Below are 10,848 nucleotides of genomic sequence, written 5' to 3' on the forward strand. Positions count from 1 at the left end.
GAGTCTGGCCACAGCATTCAAGTAGACTGAAGCTGGGATAGCCTGCGGTGAGGTAAGCCGATGAGGAGGGAGTTACAGTAGTCGAGGCGTGATATAATGAGGGAGTGAATGAGTTTCTTAGTGGTTTCCGGGGTTAGGAACGGGCGTATCTTGGAGATGTTGCGGAGGGGAAGTCTACATGAGTTTGTCAGCGATTGGACCTGGGGCTGGAAGGACAGATTGGAGTCTAGGAGATCGCTTTACCGCACAGCCTACAATGACTATTTGTGACCAATGATTCTGAAGTCTTCTCCTGTCCTCTGACATCAACTCTTCTTGATTGGAAGCGTCACAGGTTTAATTTGCCTCAATGACCCCTTTAGTGGGTCCCCCTTCCACCCCCAGGCCCCATAGTAGTTATGTGCGCTGCTTTAGCTATTGTTATGCCTCTGCATCACATCTTTAGAAGCTCATTTAAGTTCCCATTCCAAAACCATGGGCATTAACATGGAGTTTCCTCCTCTATGTATATATAACAGGCTCCACTCCACTTGAGAAGGATTTTCACAAGATTTTTGAGATTTTCTGTGGGAATTTGTGCCCATTCATCCCAAAGAAAATTTGTGAGGTCAGGAGCTGATGTTGGATGAGAAGACCTGGCTCACAATCGGTGTTCCAATTCATCCAAAATGTGTTCAGTAGAGTTGCGCTCAGGGCTGTGTACAGATCACTCAAGTTCCTCCACCCCAAACTCATCAAGCTACGTCTTTATGGAATTACCCTCTGTGTGTCTGTTGGGATTTGTCCTTTTTCAGCCACTAGAGCCTTTGTGAGGTCAGGTACTCATGTTGGTTGAGAAGACTTAGCTAGCCATTGGTGTTCCAATTCATGCAAAAGCTGTTCAGTAGGGTTCAGTAGGGTTGAGGTCAGGGCTCTGTGTAGGCCACTTAAAGTGGAGCTCCACCCAAATGGTGAAGTTCTGCTCCCACTTCCACTGCAATCGCCTAGGCGATCGGAAACAAACATTGTCCTCCCCCCTCCCTCCCTGTAGTCTTCTGGGACATGTGACAGGTCCCAGAAGAGTACGGGACCATTCACAAGGTGCAGCGCTACTCGTGCATGTGCATTGGGCACACGGCTGTGAAGCTGCAAGCTGTCACAGCCAGATGCCCACACTTAAGATGCCGCCACTGGGGAGAGAGGACGGCCGGTGAAACTGGCTGTGGTGAGGACACCACTGGATCAAGGGACATGCGAGTGACTTTTTTTAAAAGTCAGCAGCTACAGTTTTTGTAGCCGCTAGCTTTTGCTTTCTTTACATTTTGACTGGAGCTCCGCTTTAAGTTCCTCTACACCAAAATCATAACACCATGTTTTTACGGAGCTGGCTTTGTGCACAGAGGCAGACTCTGACCATGTTTCATTTTACACCCTAAGAAATGAGTGCAACATGAAAGATTGTCAAAAAAATGGACTTCTCTTTTGGGCTCCCAATACGATACATCAGTAGGTAAGAGCTGTGTAAGTGTGATTGATTTTTACAGTGGTTGGTCACGGTTTAAAGGCATCAATGGGACAGAGCTTTGTTGATAGTAATGGATTTTTACACTAGCTGGTCAGAGAGTAAGAGGCAACAGTTGGATGATGTTGCTTCTCTCAAATGCTAGGTCCACTTTAAATTGGTAGCATATCATGCATGGTCAATCTCCTTATGCACCTCAGTGAAAAGATTTTCAAATTAAAGTTGAAGTTTAGGTATGGTATTATATTAGTATAGACCAGTACAAGTATGTATCTGCCATACCTGTGAGAATCTGGAGATCACTGTAAAAGACACCTCTACTCCAGTGACATCCACTAGCTTCCAGGTCAGGTACAGTGGTTGCCCTACTGCATTGTGAGCATAAGAGGTTGCCCGCATGGGCGCCATTCAAGGAACATTTTGCTGTTTTTCAATGGATACAAAGCATTCTCTGTTTGGATGAGGTAGAAATGAAGGGTGGTGATGTCGCAAACTCCCCCACACCTCACCTCACCTCACCTCCAATTACCAAACCTGAAACTCAACTTTAAGTAACTGATGGTAACCTCATGGTGGCCATATACAGGGCAATTTTCTATCAAACGCAACCTGACAGATGCAGAAAGTTAAAGGCAGAAAAGTAGGTTTAATACATGTCCCAATTATTGGTGAAGGAATTAAAAGCCCACACTCCCCATAGAAAACCAGCATATACTGTGTATAAGGCCACTCTAATTTTTATTGTTTTCCAGCAGCCTTGAAGTTATACCATGTTCCAAGAGGGTGAGACTGAGGAATGCTGGTATTGTCTGCTATGGCATGTTTAAATCTTTATTATAAGTACCCAGATAAGATGTTCTTATAGGTTCAAGTGAATGTTTTTTTGTCTTTTTATCATTTGTATATTGTTTGTTTCCTTACAAGACAAATTTGATAAGACATGTGGCCACCAGGGGCGGACTGACAACTCATGGGGCCCCTGGGCAATAGGGGATCATGGGGCCCCTGTGTCCTTGCCCAAACTCAAAAAAGCCTATGAAAAAGGTACCAGGGGCATCTCATGGGGCCCCCTACTGACTCCGGGCCCTTGGGCAGTGTCCGAGTTTCCAAATGGTCAGTCCGCCCCTGGTGGCCACATAACCTACTTATGTGCGATGGAGAACAGCTGGACTGGAAATGTTTTTCTGTCCTCTATTAGGTAACAGGGAAAAACACTAGAGGCATTCACAGGGCAGTTTAATAGATAACGGCATAGGAAATCATTGTAGGCCTCCAGTACACTTTGTGACCTTCACATCCCAACTACAGGGAAACCAGGATGCCGTGTCACATATAAGAAAAGTACTAAGGTCAACCTTAAGCAGCAAACACAGAAAGTCATACAAGAGAGGAGGAATGGCGAAGGAGGGGGGCAGAGAACACAGAAACGTACATGATCTATATTACAACTTTCCTAGGCATGCCGCAGCTCAGGACTTCAAGAAGGTGGAAACGCTAGTGGATGACAATTAGCTTTTTTTTTTCATGCACTGTATATCAACATCAACAATCGCTATTTTGACCCGTTAAATATACTTTTCACTTTTTATTCTATCGTTTAAAACTTACAAAACCCACAAATGGTCTACTAGTGGCTAAAAGCAATGGACACTATACTGTACTCCTACTCCCGGACCTATCTGCTGCCTTTGACACGGTGGACCACTCCTTCTTCCTCCTCAAAAAATCCCTTTGACTTCTTTGACTGTATTCTTTGCTGGTTCTCATCCTACCTATCCCACCCCACCTTCAGTGTCACAATTCTACTTCCTCTTCTCCTCTTGCTTTCTTCATCGGGGTCCCCCAAGGTTCTGTTCTTGGACCTCTCCTATCCTCACTCTATACTTCTTCCCTGGGTCATCTAATAGCCTCCCACAGCTTCCAATACCATTTCTACACTGATGACACCAAAATCTATCTACCCCTCAGATCACTCCATCAGTCTCCTCATGCATCACTAATATACTAATAGACATATCAGTCTGGATATCACATCACTTCCTCAAACTCAATCTACACAAAATCGAGCTCCTAGTATTTCCTCCCCAATGTGCTCCTTCACCTGACTTGTCAGGATCGACGGTTCAACTATCAACCTGTCCCCACAGGCCAGGGTGTTCGTTGTAATCTTGTACTCTGAACTATCCTTTCGGCCCCACATCCAACCAATGTCCAAAGCCTGCCACCTCAACATCTGCAACATCTCCAAAATATGCCCCTCCCTAACCAATGACACCACCAAGCTCCTAGTCCACTCCCTGGTTATCTCTCGCCTCAACTACTGCAACTCCCTCTTCATCAGATTACCTTTACATAGGCTATCCCCCCTCCAGTCCATCATGAATGCTGCTGCCAGACTCAGTGTCTGCTACCCCTCTCTGCCGATCCTTCTTCTGGCTTCCGCTCACCCAACAAATTCAATTCAAAATACTAACAACAACTTACAAAGCCATCCGCAACTTGGCCCCCAGCTGCATCCACTGGCACTAATGTTGGGGGTTATTAAACCACATGAATAAAAGCTGACTGTTTACAGAAGTCAATGGATAGGTGGTGTCAGTCATGCCACTGTCTTTTGTTTAGCTACTCAACCACTTCCACTCTTAAATCTACACAACATAAAGACTCTGTAGTCCAAGACTAGGAGGGTTCTTAGAGACAACACAGGACAGCTCTGAATCTCTGACACGATCAAGAGGTTTTTTTTGCACTTATCAAACAGATATAACATAATGCTTCCAATCGTATATTGACCACTTGCCAACCGCGCTACTGCCAAATGATGGCTACAGCTCGGTTGTCCAGTTCTGGAAGGGTGTCATATGAAGTCCTTCCAGAAAGCGTTCTCCTGCGCACCCCCAGTGGCGCGTAACCCAGCGATCTCCATTATCGCTGTGTCCTACGAACACAGCTGATCAGATATTGAGGTGAAAGGCCAATCACAGCGGCCTTTTACCACGTGATCTGCTGTGTCCAATCAAAACTAGTGTGCCCATTGGAAGATTTCCCCTCTTCTTGTTTTGGAGACAACCTAAAATTTGGGATTTTCTTTTACTTTCTCTCCTATAATGGCAAACAGAACAAATAGAGAGAGTGAATCACCCTAACGGGGACACAGACAACAATAAAAACGTGATAGGTGTTTTAATCCCTCTCCACTCCACCCAAAAAACAGTTTTGACTTTACTTATACTTTAAAGTGGAGGTTCATCCTAGAATTACTTTTTGAACAATAGATAGCCAAGTAACACATGTTCCTTGATAAATGCATAGCACCACGTCTGTCCACACTCCAGTCACCCAGCAATCAGAATTGGAAACTGCCGGCCATTTACCAGTGACATCATGCCACTCCTGGTTTCTCCCAGTCCCCCCAGTGCTGTGTTCATCTTGTAATTGTAAAAACATAGATAGCATGAAGGGAGCTGAGTGACACCATGGATTGCATGCATGACATCATTTGTAAATGGCCAGCAGTTTCTAGTTTCAACTGCTGGACAACCAGAGCATGGACAGATGGCAAACATTGTGTTATGCATTTATCAAGGTATATATGTTATTTATTTATTTATTTCAGGTACTTATACAGCGGCATCAATTTATGCAGCACTTTACATATATATTGTACATTCACATCAGTCCCTAACCCTCAAGGGGTGTACAATCTAAGGTTCCTAACTCACATTCATACATACACATACTAGGGACAATTTAGACAGGAGCCAATTCACCTACCAGCATGTCTTTGGAGTGTGGGAGGAAACCGGAGTACCCGAAGGAAACCCACACAGGCACAGGGAGAACATACAAACTCCAAGCAGCTGGTGCCGTGGTTGGGATTCAAACCAACAACCATAGTGCTCCCAGGCGGAACTGCTAACCATTTAGCCACTGTGCTGCTGTATATGGCTGTTTATTGTTCATAAAATATTTCCAGGATGAACCTCAATATATATATATATATATATACACAGTGGGGATCAAAAGTTTGGGCACCCCAGCTAAAAATTTGTATTAATGTGCATAAAGAAGCCAAGGAAAGATGGAAAAATCTCCAAAAGGCATCAAATTACAGATTAGACATTCTTATAATATGTCAACAAAAGTTAGATTTTATTTCCATCATTTACACTTTCAAAATAACAGAAAACAAAAAAATGGTGTTTGCAAAAGTTTGGGCACCCTGCAGAATTTATAGCATGCACTGCCCCCTTTGCCAAGCTGAGACCTGCCAGTGTCATGGATTGTTCTCAATCATCGTCTGGGAAGACCAGGTTTTGTCAATCTCAAAGGTTTTAAATGCCCAGACTCATCTGACCTTGCCCCAACAATCAGCACCATGGGTTCTTCTAAGCAGTTGTCTAGAAAACTGAAACTGAAAATAGTTGACGCTCACAAAGCTGGAGAAGGCTATAAGAAGATAGCAAAGCGTTTTCAGATGTCAATATCCTCTGTTCGGAATGTAATTAAGAAATGGCAGTCATCAGGAACAGTGGAAGTTAAAGCAACATCTGGAAGACCAAGAAAAATATCAGACAGAACAGCTCGCAGGATTGTGAGAAAAACAATTCAAAACCCACGTTTGACTGCACGATCCCTCCAGAAAGATCTGGCAGACACTGGAGTTGTGGTACACTATTCCACTATAAAGAGATACTTGTACAAATATGGTCTTCATGGAAGAGTCATCAGAAGAAAACCTCTTCTACGTCCTCACCACAAAAATCATCGTTTGAACTTTGCAAATGAACATATAGACAAGCCTGATGTATTTTGGAAACAAGTTCTGTGGACCGATGAGGTTAAAATTGAACTTTTTGGCCGGAATGAGCAAAGGTACATTTGGAGAAGAAGGGGCACAGAATTTAATGAAAAGAACCTCTGTCCAACTGTTAAGCATGGGGTTGGATCAATCATGCTTTGGGGTTGTGTTGCAGCCAGTGGCACAGGGAACATCTCACGAGTAGAAGGAAAAATGGATTCAATAAAATTTCAGCAAATTTTGGATGGTAACTTGATGCCATCTGTGAAAAAGCTGAAGTTAAAAAGAGGATGGCTTCTACAAATGGATAATGATCCTAAACACACCTCAAAATCCACGGGGGATTACATCAAGAGGCGTAAACTGAAGGTTTTGCCATGGCCTTCACAATCTCCTGACCTCAACATAATTGAAAATCTATGGATAGACCTTAAAAGAGCAGTGCGTGACAGACAGCCCAGAAATCTCAAAGAACTGGAAGACTTTTGTAAGGAAGAATGGGCAAAGATACCTCAAACAAGAATTGAAAGACTCTTGGCTGGCTACAAAAAGCGTTTACAAGCTGTGATACTTGCCAAAGGGGGCAGTACAAGATATTAACTCTGCAGGGTGCCCAAACTTTTGCAGACGCCATTTTTTTGTTTTCTGTTATTTTGAAAGTGTAAATGATGGAAATAAAATCTAACTTTTGTTGACATATTATAAGAATGTCTAATCTGTAATTTGATGCCTTTTGGAGATTTTTCCATCTTTCCTTGGCTTCTTTATGCACAATAATACAAATTTTTAGCTGGGGTGCCCAAACTTTCGATCCCCACTGTATATATAATTTTATATTTTTTTTTATTTTATTTTTTTTTAGATGTTTGAGAACATTTTTGAGGATCTGAAGAAAAACATTTCCTGCACACTTGTAGCCTAAAGAGGCTGATGGTAAAGAACAATAACGTTTTTATAGCAGATATAAAATGCAAATATCTTAGATTTTACTCAAATGTGGCAACTTTTACATGCACATATATAGATGCTTTCAGTAGTTCTTTTACATGAAGGCAACCTTATGTAAAAGGTCCAATTGAAGCTTCTCTATCCATTATTATAATGCAGTCAGGCTATGTATACAGTATTATAGCCTGGGTCGGCGGTGGTCTGACACTCTCCCTGCACACCGCTCCAATCAATATTTCATTCATTATCATTCTTATTCTTGAGTAGTGCTGTTGATTGAAGCAGTGCACAGGGGGAGTGTTGGACCACTAAGACCTGGGCCTCTGCATGCATACCGGAGCAGTAGACTGACTCTCCAGCATGCCGCTAGCACAGGGTATTTTAAAGCGTACTGCAGCATTTAATGTGAGTGTATTTATTACTACAGGCGTACCTCGATTTACGAATGCCTCTGTTACCATCATTTTTGGTTTACGAATGAAAATCCATTGAAAATAATGGCTCGGTTTACAAATTTTTTTCATAATACGAACAGATTAATTGGTTCTCAATGCATTTACAATTTTTTTTAATCATGTCCCTGTACAGTACTATGCCTTTAAAGTGAACTCTATAAAGAGTTTTGAACAGATAAAACTTTTTTTGCCTTTTTTCTGACCTCCGGACTGGATTAATTGGTTTTCAATGCATTTACAAAATTTTTTTTAATCATGTTCCTTTATGCCTTTAAAGTGCACTTTATAAAGAGTTTTGAACAGATAAAACTTTTTTTGACTTTTTCTGAGCTCTGGAATGGATTAATTGGTTTTCAATGCATTTACAAATTAATTCCTAATCATGTCCCTGTACTGGTATTGGTTTTCAATGCATTCCTATGGGAAACCACGTTTCGGTTTACGAATTTTTCACAATACAAAAAGTCCAGCACAACTTTCATGCTTTGCTGGTTTTTTTGCCTTCCTCTGGATCAACTGTGGGTATAGGATTATAACTTTTTTGTCTTTTTTCAGCCAGACTAACTATGTAACTATGTGATGAATTAAATTCGAAAACCGAGGTACGCCTGTATATATGCAGCCTGATTGCATTAAATAAATATAGAGGCTTCCACTGCATTTTAACAAACATTCCCAGAAAATGACTTATTGAGGTGCATTACAAACTTTTGTAACAAAATTACAATAAAATATTACATAACTATAAAATACACTGTTAGGGTTCATTTACACTTGTTTCAAAATGTGGCATGTGACATGTTTTTAAAGCGCTCTGAATGGCAGTCAAAGCACATTTCACTAAATAAAATGTTTACCTTACAGTCTTGTTCACACTGTTGCATTTGCCTTGCTTTAAAAATGATACCCCATGTTGCTTTCATGGTGCTTCAAAGTGTCACCAAAGCCTCCATAGAAGTCTATTGAAGTCTGGCTTTTGAGGGGCTTTTAATCAGTTAACTTTGGTTTGTTTTGGAGGTATTGCAGACAGGTGATATCCCAGGAGGCACTGGGAAACCAACAAGTGAACTGGAAAGACATTATCAGCTGTCACTTCTAGTTCATGTTTATATATTCTAGGAGTGTCTGGTGCAGACGTCACATCTGGTGTGCAGCGAGGAGCAGCAAGAAGGTGAGCGGGGTCCAGACTGCAGTGGAGCAATGAGCACACAGCACACATGGTGTGCAATGTGGGAATACTATAGTAGAAGGTGAGCATGGACCGGAGAGAGAGGACTGAATGGCAGAGGATCAACAGAGCTGCCAGACCAGAGCAACAGAAACTAGAAAATGTCACATATGGTGCGTAACATGGGAGCAATATAGCAGGAGGTGATGGTACCAGAGAGAGAGGAGGATCAGATAACCAGATGATCAGCAGAGTTGGAGATTACTACTGAGTGGGGGATCAGCAGAGTTGGGGCTTACCAATGAGCGGGGCATAAGCAGAGCTTGGGATACTACTGAGTGGGGGATCAGCAGAGCTGGGGGTTACTACTGAGCGGGGGATCAGCAGAGCTGGGGGTGACTATTGAGTGGGGGATCAGCAGAGCTGGGGGATACTACTGAGTGGGGGATCAGCAGAGCCGGGGGTTACTGTAGCAATCGTGCACACAGAGATGGATGTGAACCTCCATTTTGGCAAAGGCCTCCATCTTCTCTCATTTTCTACTCCCCAATCAGCTTCCTTCATCCCCCCTCCCTCTCTGTTGAGTGACACGTGGTCTCTGGATGCTGAGTTCAAAAAGGCATCAAGGCCCAGCGGGAGAGCTCATGGCTATAAACCCCAATTAGCCTGGCTCCCATATGTCTGCAAAACTCTTGCTTGGAAGGGGATCGTAAAACCATAAACCAGTCCCTCACTGAGCTTCAAAGACATTCCAGATAAACCATAAACCAGACCTCACATTCAACATCCATTTTTAAAAACCAGGCATATATTCAGACCGGTCAGTTTAATACAAGTCGTCTGATATATTACACCCCCTAGCTGACAGCTACAGGAGAGCAGAACATGATATCTCCTGAACCATCCAAGCAGGTATGTCATATTTCATATCTAAACATTCAGCAGATGCTTCTGCATATTAATCTACTAGTGGCTAGGCTGTTAAATGCACCGAGGGTAAGTTATGGGTCATGATATCAACTTGCGAGGGATTTTGGTTCTAGCTGGGGCCTCTGCCCACAACTCCCTCCCCAAATTTGGCGATTGGTTCTCTGCTTCAGGGAGACACCCTGCTGAGTTCCTAGAAAAAGCTGTTATGTTTAGAGCAGAAAGTTAAGCTATGCTGAGCTGAGTTGAGATAAGTTGAAGAATGCTCCCTTTTAACATCAGGAACCAACTTTGGGAGATAAGGCGCCCTTCTGCTCTGAAACTTGATCTGCTTAAACCAGGATGTTTGGCAAGTACATTACCTCCCTAAATTTCTTTCTGTTATCTCTTTGCTGTGTTATTGCTCTCTCTATATTTATACATATATATTGGCTACATCTTTTTCTGTAAATATTTTTATTTCATCCTTTTGACCTTTTAGTAATAAATCTTACTTTCTGAAAGTGTTGAACTGTTTCTAATGCAAACTAAGAACCCCTGTCTCTGAAGAGCACTACTGTGTGTGTTGAAGCCTCTCTATAACCTGCCTGCAGTGACAGTGTTATACAGACGATTATTCAACCATCATAGTGTTATTGCTGATATTGCCGAGTTTCCTCTTTCTCTGTACAAAAAGGAGGTGGTGGCAGTGTGAAGGGTTAATTGCGTAATTAACCTGACCCAGTAACAATCGCTCCCAGGCTGCCGGCACACATATCGTGGTCCATTAGCTAGAAAATCTTTGTGCAGGGTGCAGCTGGGCGTGGCATTGTTACGCACGTGACAGCGCAGTTTTAGATTGGCTAGTCCTTCGGTCACGAGTTTGGTGAGAAGGGCTGGGGTCTGAGGCCGTGATCGTCACAGTTACTACTGAGTGGGGGATCAGCAGAGCTGGGTACTACCACTGAGGGATCTACTGAATGAGGGTACTAATCCGCTGGGGATCTGCTAACAAGGGGTTACTAATTATCTGGGGACCTGCTGAACATAGGTATTACCGAGCTGGGGG

This window comes from Staurois parvus, unplaced genomic scaffold (genome assembly GCF_062004578.1).
Source record: "Staurois parvus isolate SC_StPar_1 unplaced genomic scaffold, SC_StPar_1.0 ptg000444l, whole genome shotgun sequence".
Classification (NCBI taxonomy): Eukaryota; Metazoa; Chordata; class Amphibia; order Anura; family Ranidae; genus Staurois; species Staurois parvus.